Source organism: Acomys minous (genome assembly GCF_964271855.1).
Source record: "Acomys minous genome assembly, chromosome: 9".
NCBI lineage: Eukaryota > Metazoa > Chordata > Mammalia > Rodentia > Muridae > Acomys > Acomys minous.
The window spans coordinates 103,452,324-103,465,528 of NC_140490.1; the positions used below are offsets into that span (position 1 = coordinate 103,452,324).

General features: G+C 34.4%; 1 protein-coding gene across 1 annotated transcript in view; it reads left to right on the top strand.

Annotated features, from left to right (window-relative positions):
* The window catches only part of LOC311605923 (uncharacterized protein), a gene marked incomplete at both ends in the record, with an annotated part of 273,889 nt that overhangs the window by 61,690 nt on the left and 198,994 nt on the right, over nt 1-13,205 (top strand). The window lies entirely within an intron of this gene.

Genomic DNA, 13,205 nt, shown 5'->3' on the forward strand with positions numbered 1-13,205 from the left:
TATGAATCCTGAGTTTAAGCTATGGAAAACATTAGTAATCTATGCATCTTCTTGTATCTAAGATTATTTTTAAGCAACTCACAATGTGCACACCTGGATACACAGATTGTGTCATGGTTGTACTTCTCTGTCAGCTTGAAAGGGTTTAGAATCACTGTAAGAGTATACTTCAGACTCTGTTTATGAGGGCTTTCCAGAAAGCTTGGAGGAGTAAAGGCCCATCCTGAATATGAGTAGCACCACACACATCGACTGCAGACATGTTGTAACACGCTGTCTCAAGCTCTTGCTACCATGCTACTTTTTGTCAAATAAATCATTTATTCTTTACTTATCATCGACAGAAATTTTGTCTCAGCACAACAGAAATGTAGAAATTTGACATCAGTAATGAAATTGTCACTGTAAGAAAGCTGACCATGTGACTCATAAGTTTTTGTCACCAGTTTGAGGAAGGGAAATGAAAGACTTTGCTCAAGAACACATGGAATGCAGTAAGGAGAGCTCAATGTACCATTTTTGTAAGATTTTAGGAGACCAGTATGTTTAGAGAAATGCAGACAATGCTGGTACAGCCCATGATGTGTAGGACCAGGATAAGGAGTTTATCAAGAATTGTTATATTTGTAGCTAAATATTGGAAAAGAATCACAGTCCACTTTGCCCGTGGTCTAATAACATGAATGAGGTAGAATTAAAATGGGAAAAATCAGCACATCTATGCAGTTATGAGCCTATGAAACATAACAATGACTGGCATGACATAATAATGCCAGTGTAAAGTTGTGGCATACTTATCTGGATATGAGGCCATAGCTTTCTATTTGAACTTAAGACACACTCAACAAAAGGGAACCATACCTAGTATTGGAAACTTAGCCAATTACTCTGGGCTAACAACCAATTTACTAAACAGCATAATCCCTAAATATTTTCTGAATGTTTGTCCTTATACCCACTATTACAGACAACCACAACCAATCAATATGCAAAATTATGAAGCTCAGTCTCAATGAATACATCTACAATACAAATCCAATACATAAAGTTGATGGGTCATTGTTGAAGAGGGGCTAGAAAGATTATAAGAACAAAAGAAACATGGAATTTGCAGTGAGATTCTATTTTCTAGTAACACCAGAAGCTAAAAACATAGTGGCTCATCAACAGGATTGTCTGAACATGAGCTAAACAAGGATGGCATCAGTAGGCATGCTAATGTGAACAGGAGAAAGCTCAAGAGGCCTCAATCCTCCACAACAAACTGCAGTCAATTAAGGAATGTTGAGGATAGTGGGAGAAATAGTCTGCCCCAAGGAAGAGTACACCAATTGTTTATCGAATACCAAATGGTCAGCCCTTAAAACACACATATAAATAGATATTATATAGATTTAGAAGACTGAATTTATATATTAGTATGTGTGCATTAGTATATTTATATGAATATTTTATTTGTTTAGAGAATATATTATATCCATATATACATATATATTTTCCCCAAACATTCCATATAGTCTGAAATGCGAACATATCACACACATTTAATCCTTCTGACTGGAATACAGACATATAGAAATGCCCTTAATACACACCTTAATCCCAAACAGTGATGGTAAATTTAGTTTGTAGAAGAAAGCACCATGTTTGAAAGTGACATCTAATTGAGGGGTAGACAAAGTGACAGTTCAGAAAAAAGTTCACCAAAATGAGTCAGAGATAGGAAAAATCCAACTCTCTCCCTCCCTCCCTCCCTCTCTCTCTCTCTCTCTCTCTCTCTCTCTCTCTCACACACACACACACACACACACATATGTGTTTGTATATTTACTTTTCTAATTTTGTTTTTGTGTTATATAAAAATTTGCTAATCTAAGGGTTCAGAAATACGAGCCCTGATTCTGTGTAGAGTACAACTTCAATATTTGATTCTGTCTATACTTCTAAATCTAAGTGTTAAAACAGTTCACTTACAAAATTTGTGCTAGACACTTGAAAATCAACCAATTTCCAGGCATGCCAATGATTGTTATAGAAATAATAAAACAATTCCAAATGTAACAAAAATTCCTATTACTTTACAAATACTACTGTGAGCCTTTTATATATATTAGATCATTAAATTTTTTGAAGTTTATTTATTTGGCTGTGTTTCAATTTACAAAAAAAAAAAAAACTCAAGAAAGGCTATTAATCTTCTCAAGATCACACAAAGGGAAGGAAAAGGTAAAGTTGGCAATGTAGTTTTATGTTAATCCCTATGCTCAGACTAATTCAAAGCTGTAAGGAATAATAGAAGAAAACAATTGAGATTGCCTTTTAAAATGATTCAGAGAGACATTGTGTTCATGTTTCTATATTGTAAAGGCAAAAAAATAATGTTCAAAGTGAGCACACTTCTGTACACATACTTTGATCCACTTGCATGTTCAGAGTCTAATGATTTTTAAAAGATGAAGTTTCACTTGTAACTTCTGACAATATGTTTACATGCAACCTTCACTTATTTGCGTGTAGGTCACTAATTCTCTGAAATGATAACGGATTCTATTAGTAGTATTTGCTTTTGTTAATAGAGGACCTCAAGAGATCTCCCATACATTAATACTTTTGATATTTTCAACAGAAAAATTATACTTTAAAACTTATTTAGTCCTGAGCATGCTATTGCATGGCCATGGGAGCCACCTCCCTGTTATCAGTGTTGTCCTCAAGGCTGCTTGCCTTTGTAGCTTGTTGTTCAAAATTAAGCTGTTGATATATCTGGAATGAAACTTTAACACCAGATCCAACAAGAATCATGGCAAGAGGCATGGGCGTGGTGGGCTCAGGCAGTGTGCATGAATCTCATTGATGAGAAACCTGCCAGCCACCACTTCTATGTTCTCCACAGCACCAGGGCAGCTGGGGAAATTGGAAACAACAGTGAGACAAATTTGAAATCAAGTTCCATTCTCGAGGAAAAGCCATTGAATATAATTAATAAGTTAAATAACAATGAAAATGTAAACACCATTTTAGTTCGGCTACTACTGTCAAAGCCTACTGATGAATGATCTGCAGTGCTGTTTTTCAGGACCAAAATACAAATGATTTTTATGTCATTAATGTTGGGCAATAGTGCTTGAACTAGTCAGTAGTGTTTGTTACCAGCTATTCCATGAAGTGTTTGGGACAATTAAACAATCTGGCATTCCAGCCTTAGGGATAAATATGGCTGTTCCTGGATGTGTCAAAAATATTTGAATGCCCATTGAGATATTGGGGCACATAAACATCCTGGAGGTGATACCACTGATATGGGATCACACCCAAATTTTCCTAAAGAGCAACCAAAGAAACATATGATCCTTGAGGATGCTGTAGTATTTGCCACCATCATTCCAAATCTGATCCCAGTAAATACGATCAAAGAAGTAGAAGGAGCAGTCATCATTAGAGAATAAAAGGAATCAAGATCTTGTTACTGTGAAATCTCAACTGGTTGGTGATAAGGAATTTGCAAGTACCAGGAAGAAAAGAAAACTATAAAGGAATTTTAATCCACTAACATAGCTGCTCTGATCACATCCAAAAATTTCTAGGTCTGTGTGATCCTTCTGCAATGCACACATGTCTCACACCTTTAATCCCTCTGGCTTAAATTCAGACATGCCCTTAGTACACACCTTTCATCCCAAACAATAAAGGTAAAGTTAGTTTGTAGAATGCATGTCTAATTGAGGGTCAGACAAAGTGACAAATCAGAGAAAGATTTCACGGAATGAGTCAGAAATAGGAAATGCCAACTCTAATGAGAACCAACAGGAAAGAGAAGTGATGTAAGACCAGTGCAGTAGAGTTAGGACAGTAGAGAACAGTAGAGAGTTCAGTAGAGAAGACAGCACAGTAGAGAAAGGAGTTGAGTTAAGATCAGTCACTTGGAAGTCAATGGGGAGTCAGTTGAGAGGCAGCACAGTGGCAGTTCAGTCTGTTCAATTGAGTGGAGTTGAGGTCAGTGCAGTTCAGTTGAGTGAGTACAGTGCAATGAAGTTGAATTCCTTTCTGGCTTCATCCAGAGACAGGTGAAGCCAGTGTATAAGAAGGAACCAGAAAATTAGAGCAAATTGCCAGAGTTAGTTTGATGCCAAGCAGAGCAATTCAGTCAGAAGCTGAAAGAAGCCAGATTGAATCAGTCATCTTGGAGAAGAGTTTGAGCCAGAACAGCTGAGTTGAACTAGCTAGCCTGAGGTCAGAAAATGCTAGAATGGGTGAGCTTATTCTGAAGTAAGCCTCTGAGATGACAATTACATCAGGCCAATAAAAGTTATATTTGTAGAAATATAGCTACATCATTGGAGTCATGTGTTATTGGTCTCAGGTCAGGGGCAATGATGACGATGAATGCTCCATTAATGCTGCAGTAATAAACTGAATGCTAAAGAGCTGAACGGGTTGACGTTCAATGAATTCAAAGCCACTACCAGTCACAGTATCACAATTCAGTAAAGAGACACCATAGAACAAGAGAAATGTGATGTTTTTTATTTAACCAATTGACGTGGTTAAAAATGAAGTATTGAGTTTATTGAAAACTTAAACATGTGGATGTGTGTGTTCATGGATCTGTGAAACTTTAACAGGGATTTAGCTGTTTTCTTGCCATTGACGTGGTGATACATAGAGGATAAACTTTATCAAAACTTTGCATTTTATAGGACCTTGTTTCCCGCCTTCTAATTTAATAAGATTTTATGCTCATTTTATATTCCAAGGTTTTAGATTCAACATTTTACATGAAAAGGGAAAAATATGATTAGAAAAGGAAAGGGTGAAAGGAAGAAATGGTGGGATCTAGTGGAGGATGGCAGTCTCCCACTCCTATGCATGCTATGTGTTTTTCATATGTCTCCTGATAAAAGCTTACTGTGTCTGAAAAGGAAACCCCTATCCCCTTATGGGCAAGTCAATGGGGGAAATGGTGAATGTAGCTTCACTTTCTGTTGTCTTCTGATCTCTTACTCTTCTGAGAAATCTTTATGATATAGTTTTCTATGGCTGGAAGCTTATTTTATAAATAATTTTGTCATGCTTAGATTTTATGACACCACTAAACTTATTCAACTTTCAGATTGTTATAGAGTACCTGTAGCATTTCCTGATATATATTGAGACTTAGTGTTCAAAAATAAAAGTTGGAGATGATAAATATTAGTGTAATTTGTGTGAAACTTACTTTCTGCACAAAGTTTTTTGGTAGTTGCTTTGTGTCAATCAAATATCATGTTGGCCTTCCTGAAAGATTATAAAGTCTTAACTAATTATTATATTTGATCAGATTTTTTCTTTTATTATTAATTAAATATTTTTTATTTTTTACATATACACTTATATTATTACACATATATACAATAGACAACCTATAGCAAGAAAAACCATGACACAATCAGGAATTATATACATGTTACGTTTTTAGTGATTTGGCTATTTGTACTTGACAGCCTTGAAGAAAACATCTTTCCTATTTTGGTACACCTGAAATTCTGAATGTAAACCAGTATCTATCATATCTTGTCATTATCAACTTGAAACATCTATCTACACTTAAAAACATGTTAACCCATAAACAACCAAGCTTCATTGTAAAATTAATTACCTGGTCTTCAACCCCACCAGAGACTTGAGAGGGAATAAACTTGATTACCTGAGTATACCAGGAGTGCAGATGAGTAGCTTTGCAAATGAGAAGGTAACAGAGACAGTTTGCTACCTGAGCAGTCACCCTAAACTCTATCATGTAGGAGCATCATCTTTAGCCTTCTGGCCCAATATATCTGGCAGACATATTTGTGAGGCAGGAACTATTGAGGACTTGCTTACCCTGTCTTGGCAGAGTTTGGCTGTCCACTCTGCCTGCATCCAAGCTTGCCCTTTTATAGGCAGAATTCTGTCTGTGGCAGAAACGAAGACATTTTGCCCAGTGGCTTGTTTGCCATATTTGAAGCCATCTCCATATGATGGTTCTTTGATGTTCATCATCCCGGTAGGCTGGGTGTTGCCAGGAGTTAACCTGTCTCATTGTCAGTGAATCTTTAAAATAATAAAAAACATTTTTACCTGCTATGGTCTGTATATTTTTGAGGTTTTTAAAGACCTTATCTAACTATTTTACCTTTTCTTTCTATAGAATCTTACTATCTGTTGCACCTAAGATGTTTCTTCTTGTGATAAAAATAGACTAGTAATTGATATGATCATGATTTGATCAATTAATAATTAACTTGTATAACTTATTCATCCTAAACAGCCTTCAAAAGCACTTTCAAAGACAAACTTGGTTTTCTAACAAATATGTTACCGTAATTATTTCTTGCATTGCTAGATATTGAATCCAGGGTACCATTCTGGATAGGAAAAGTTTCAGTCATTGAGCTACATCTTTAAGTAGTTGAAAAATTATTATATTTTTTGAGGAAATATGTTCATAAAATACCTAAAACTTTTTGAAAATTTTTGTATATTGAACAGTTTCCTATAGTTACATATCTCTTGCTGCAATGAGGAAAAGTTCTGAGAGTGAAGTATAAAATAGAAATATGCAGTGATGTACAAGATAATTCATCTTGGAAGTCAGTTCTACAATGCTAATTAAATTCATTTTAATCCAAAGAATATTGTTATAAATTCCAATATATATAGGACAAATGCTTTATTGTCTTTACCTTAATGCAGAATTCATTAAAGAGATTATGACTAATCTGCTTCTGTTTTTCTTCTTTAGAAAGCTTAAAAATGCCTATGTTTCTAGAAAGATTATGAAAAAATTAAAGTAATGAATCAAAAATAAGTAGACGACATGGGAAAACTAAAGCATACCTTTAAGAAAATTAACTTTCTTAATGAAAATGAAATGTGTCATTTTCTTTCCTACTTTGTGTTTAGTTTTATTATAGTCAAATATTTCCAATAGCAAACTTGACGTTAGCAAATTAATTAGTGCACTGGACTTCATAGTAACCCTAATATCTAGTATGTTTTTAATACATAATCCAACAAGCACCAATAATTTTTTTCTGGAGTATAGTCTCCCTTCTATACCTAGTTGATGGATCCAACTTATTACCATCATTAAAATGAATATAATGTACTCATTGGTTAGTATCTCAAGTAAAATATGCAGATGTACATTGCTGAGACTTTTTGTGATATAAATTTTGTACATTTTAATTCTGTTTTCTCTGCTCCCCTAAGAAATTCTCTAGTCCTCCTTTTCTAAAGTTTAGAAACTCTTAAAGAAAATAAAATAGAAGTATTTGTGTTCAATAGTGTCTGGTAACATCTTTTAAAAACTCAGTGAATTCCCTGCCTTATTGACTTAAATGAGAGGAAGAGAAAGGAATACTGGATGTGTAGTTTTGCTTTGTCTGGCATGTCAGTCATGCTTACTGAGCACTGAAAGCTGTATTATTGGATTTATACTAAAATTATCTTGGAGAAATGTAGCCAGTGATCATTCTATGCCAGAGAGAAAAATTCTGAAACATACGATAGAAATAATATTTTATGTCATTGTGTTGTTCTAATATCTCAAGTCAATATTCTGTGCTGTATGAGAGACTCCTGCTTTTATTGAAATAAACATCTATCTCTCCTTATTTAGGAGATCTTTAAATCTCATTTTCATTGAATAATTATATTATTTACTATAGTTAATCTCTAGAATTTTATAGATTGACATTTTTGGTACATAATGCACACCAAACAATCATTTAAATCAATAATTACTTTTAATCATGATCCTCTGAGTCATGTTGGTGACTGTTCTTATGTAGAGCGTACTCAGTCGATTATCTTTAGATGAACTCATGTGAGTGAAGTTCATGCTATATAGTCAAGACTACTTTGTTATGCAGGTAGACCAGTTTTTATTTTTTTTGTATTGCAAAAACATTTTGTATGCAAGGTAGCCTTGAGCTATATTCATGACAGTTATAATGCTCAAGGAAGGAAGCTGGGTTGTGCAAGGGATAGTTTAATACTCTCCTTGAATCCAGTTGGCTACTGTTCCATATATTTCCAAAAGTTCATATGTCCAAACTCAGAATCAGTCGAAGACACACCATACATTTAAGATGTAAAAATGTGAATGCTAATGGGAAAATTGTGTCAATCAATATCTTGTACTAGAATCTTGTAAATAGAATAGATATAAAAATCCCAACAATTAAGTTACTCACGGCAATTATCATTAAAATACTGAAGTAATGGAAATGAAATAAAGGAATTATCAAATTTAATGATGGTAAATTCATGATTAGTAGTCATTGGAAACTATTTTAGAGTACTATAGCTAATATTTAAAGCTGTTTATTATATTTTAATCAAAATTAATATACAAAATTATAAAGTAATGAGATATATTAGTTAAAATTACTCTTCTATGATTATATGTAATACATATATTCATATATAAATATTCATCGATATGTCAAAATGTTGTTAGTATATAACAATGGAGATATAATACTTTATTACTTTTTTAGTTTTTGTATTTCTTTAAGGGTCATAAATTTCAGATTTACCATGGCTATAATTAGCAGTTTTTCATAGGGAGACTTCTAATGTGGCTTCTAAATCTCTTCTTCTGAGAAGACCAGGTAGCCTGCCTGTAGACCTTCTCTTTCTCTCTCTGTTCACTCAGTATAACAAATCCCTCAGGCTTTTCCCCAGCGCTACAAGAGAGAACACCAATTAGAGACTCTCTTCTCCTCAGCCCATGTCTCCTGTGGATCCTACAGACCATCCTATTTGGCCTTCATCTCTCCATATATTGATATGTCTCAGCCTCCAACACCAGCAGGCGTTCCCTATGAAAACACCAGCCAAGCAGGCCAGAAAAAAAGAAAACAAAACAAAAAACCAACCAAACAACCAAACAACAACAACAACAACAACAAAAAAGCACACACAGCACACCACCATCCCACTCTCTGAAAATCCAGAGAAGAAACAGAAATTAATGAACAAATCCCCACCTAGTAAACACAAATCCAGAAATCAGCACCTGGAATGATCATCACCCCAAACTCCATAACAGCCTGAACAATGTGTCTCCACTAAAGCTCAATTATCCTCCTACAACAGCAGGCACTGAATACTCTAACATAGCAGAAGCACAAGAAAAAGACCTTAACACCTTAACAACTATATAAATGTGCCAGAAGTTGTTAAAGTGGAAATGAATAAATCCTTTAAAGAAATCCAGAAATACACAAACAACTGGAGGAAGTGTGTAAATTCCTTAAGGAAAGCCAGGAAGCTACAAACATTTGAAGATAACAAATAAAACCTCTGAAGATGTAAAAATGGAAAAAATTAATAATGAAAAAAACTGGTTGGAGGAAACTCTGGAAATAAAGCAATTATAAATTCAAACAGGAAGCATAGAGGCAAGCTTCACCAACACAACACAAGAGATGGAAGACAGAATCTCAGGCAACGAAGGAATGCTAGAAGAAATAGGTACATCACCAAAGAAAATGTTAAACCTAAAAAAAGTCCTGGCACAAAACTTCCAGGAATTCTGAAATACCGTGGAAAGACAAAACCTAAGAACATGAGCAGTAGTGGAAGGAAAAGATTCCCAGTTCAGAGGGCCAGAAAATGTTTTCAACTAAATTATAGATGACAAATTTCCTTACTTAAGGGAGGAGATACCTGTAAACTGTATATTAGCATACAGACTAGCAAAGATATTGGAACAGGAAAGAAAGTCCCCTTGCCACATAATAATCAAAACACTAAACATTCAGAACAGAGAAAAAACATTAGGCTGCAAAGAAAAAAAAAAAACAAAAACAAATAAGACAGACCTATTAGAATTATATGTGAGTTCTCAATGGAGACTCTAAAAGACAGAAAGCCATAGAGAGCCGTGCTGCAGAAGCTAAGAGATCACAGATGCCATCCCAGAATACTGTATCCAGCCAAATACTCAAGCATCATATATGGAGAAAATAAGATATTCCATGATATGAACAAATGTATATGATAATATCTATTTATAATATCATCCCTACAGAAGACGAGAGGAAAATCTCCATCCTAAGGAGGTTAGCTATACCCAGGAAAACATAGAAAATAAATAATCTCACAGCATCAAAGCCAAAATAAAATAAGGGAAACACACAAACACACACAAAACCACAACCAATAACAACATAATACTGGGAATCAATAATGATATCTTTTAGTATCAGAAGTCTCAATTCTCCAGATGCATAACAAGAAAAACACCTTAGCACTAAGGATAGATATTACCTCAGAGTAAAGAGTTAGACAAAGATACCTCAAGCAAATCAGACCACCTTAGATTAAAGCTGGATATCAATGACAAAACAAAACAAAACAAACGAACAAACAAACAAAAAACCACCACCACCAACAGAGCTTTCAAACACATGAAACCTGAACAACCCTCTTCTAAACAAAAAGTGAGTCCAGACAAAAATAAAGACATTAAAGACTTTCTAGAAATCAATGAAATTTAAGGAAATTTAGAGAATCCATAAGGAGATCCAAATTAGAAAATCTAAAACAAATGAATAATTCTCTCCATAGGTAAGAAGAAAATTAAGATTAAATAAACAATTTAAATGGACCTATAGCCCGTTAAAAATAAAAGCAGCCATTAAAAGTCTTCCATGGTTAAAAACCCAATGGCAAGATGGTTTAGCACAGAAATCTACCAGAGATGGACAATCAGACATTATGTGGTGAGTGTCAATCTGAATCCTTCCCTTGGAGATTAGGGAACTCCATAGAGTGGTGTGAAAAGATTACAGAGGTCAGAGGGCATCAGGAGAACATAGCCCACTGAATCAATTAAGCAGGCAGCACATGGAATGACAGAGATTGAGAGGCGAGCACTTGGTCTGCATTAGGTCCTCTGTGCATATGCCAAGCCAGTTTTGTAACTCCTCACTATGGAGGCTGGTATGGCCTTGACTTTTTTCCTCTTGGGACTCTTTTACTCCTGTTCAGTTGCCTTGTCCAGCCTCAGCGTGAAGGCTTTTGCCTTGTCTTAGTGTATTTTGTTTGGTTGTTGTCTCTTTGAGGCTTGTTCTTTTCTGAAATGGGACTGAAGGGGAGTAGATCTGGAGAAAGGTAGTGCAGGAGCTGGAAGGAGTAGAAGGTGGGAACCTGGCTATGATGTATTACATGAGAGATGAAAGTATTTTCAAAATTAAAAAGAAAAAGAAAAAGAGAAATCCCTACCTCTAGTAAATGTTTTCTGTGTGATAGGCTTCCCATTGAATATTGTGGGGACTTTGAAGGTCACGAATTTGACTTCCATGCCTCTATTAGGTTATATAAAACCAAGAGACTTGGAGTGCTAATTAGGGTTCCAGATAACTTGACCTTTGTTTCAATCAAAATTAAGATTATGCTGGATAAATTTGATTAAATTAGATGTGCCCCTAAAATATACTGTGTACAAAGCAGAGTGAGATTCCTTTGATGGTCTGAATAATTCAACATAATTTGAAAGTCACCAATCATTCAAACATGTGCTCATCCTTTAGAAGCAAGGAGAGACCATTGCCAATCAAAACAAGAATAATCAAGATCTTATCTTTAAGAATTCAATTACAAGATTATAACAGCCTGGATTAGACTTACCATGGAGAAATAAAAAGACAGAGGCCATTTCTTGAATTTCAGTCAGGTTTTCTTAACCCAGACTCCTGACCCATAGAAACTATGTTACAAAACATAGCTTTTATTTTAAAATACTAATATAGCAGTACTACAATTGGTTATGTCAAAACAGAAAATTAATATAGAACACAATAAATGTGTAATTTTTCATTTTCTCATTTTCTAGATTTTCAACATATTTGCTACATAGACTAATATATCATTCAAAATATTGCCACCATCATGGGGAAAATTGATTGGAGTTACTATACATAGTCAATCTTACAGCTTCTTAGGATGAGAATGAAGCATCAGTTATTTGTCAAATCTTTGTTATGGGACTTAAACTTGTGTTTTGGCAAAGCAAATTAAAAAGAATAGTATAGCCTTGGAATTAATGTGCTGTCAGCTATTATAGAAAAATGGAGACATTTAATGTATAGATTAATCAATATTCAATTAAATGATATGTCATGAAAAACGTCTTCATGATCATAATTAGTAGCACAAGCTGTTATCAAAGTTAAAGCCACATGTTCATTCTTCATATAAGTCATGTGCAAAACAATTACAAATATCAATAACATCCCAGTAGTTGGCACTGTATAAGACTTGTTAACTTTTATATCTTCCCTGCCTCTGCATATTGTCATTTCCTGTTAATTTTTGCCTAATATCAGAATAACTTCAAAACAGTACTCTGTGTAACTATTTTCAATACATCTGCCTTTTCTATAGATATGGTTAAAAAAAACATCATGACCAAAGATAACTTGAGGAGGAAAGATTTTATTGTGTCCGAGAACTTTCAAGTCATATTTACCTGCAGGAAGTTGGGGGAGGAACTCAAAGCAGGGCTCTGGAGGCTGGAAATGATGGAAAGCCATGGAGGAACGCTGCTTACTGTTTTACTCTCTGTGGCTTGCAAGATCTGCTCCCTTACACAACCTAGGACTGTAGGTAGTGCCACCTACAGTAAGAGGCTCTCTTACCTCAATCACTAGTCATAAAAATGCCTCATAGCCTTTGTCTATAGGCCAGTCTGAAAAGCCATTTTCTCAACTGAGGTTCTTTCCAGTGTGTCAACCTGACATAAAAATTAGCCAGCATGCTTTAGACATGGAAGAAGAATATTTCTTCTATGATTTCTTTTTTTAATTGTAATTTTTAATTTGTTCACTTTACATTTAGATTGTAGCTTTGATTTCAATAGTTCAATTTTTCTTTGCATTTTAGCAATTGAAGACTTAATAAGTAGAATTTGTTTTATATAGTTTCTTTATAATTTTGAAACGACTGATTGTAATTTTTTTAAGGCTTAAAAAGGTAAACAAATGTTAGAAGAAAATACTATCAAACATATTTTGATTCTTTTTATTCTGGTGAATTGCTAAGTTAAAAAATGTATGGATACCACCATAGCTATTTCAAAACTTTTTCAAAACTGATCTCATATAATTATTTCATCAGACCTTAGTGGTTGTCTCTTATTTTGAAACATTTTCAAATTTGCTTCTTGTATATTT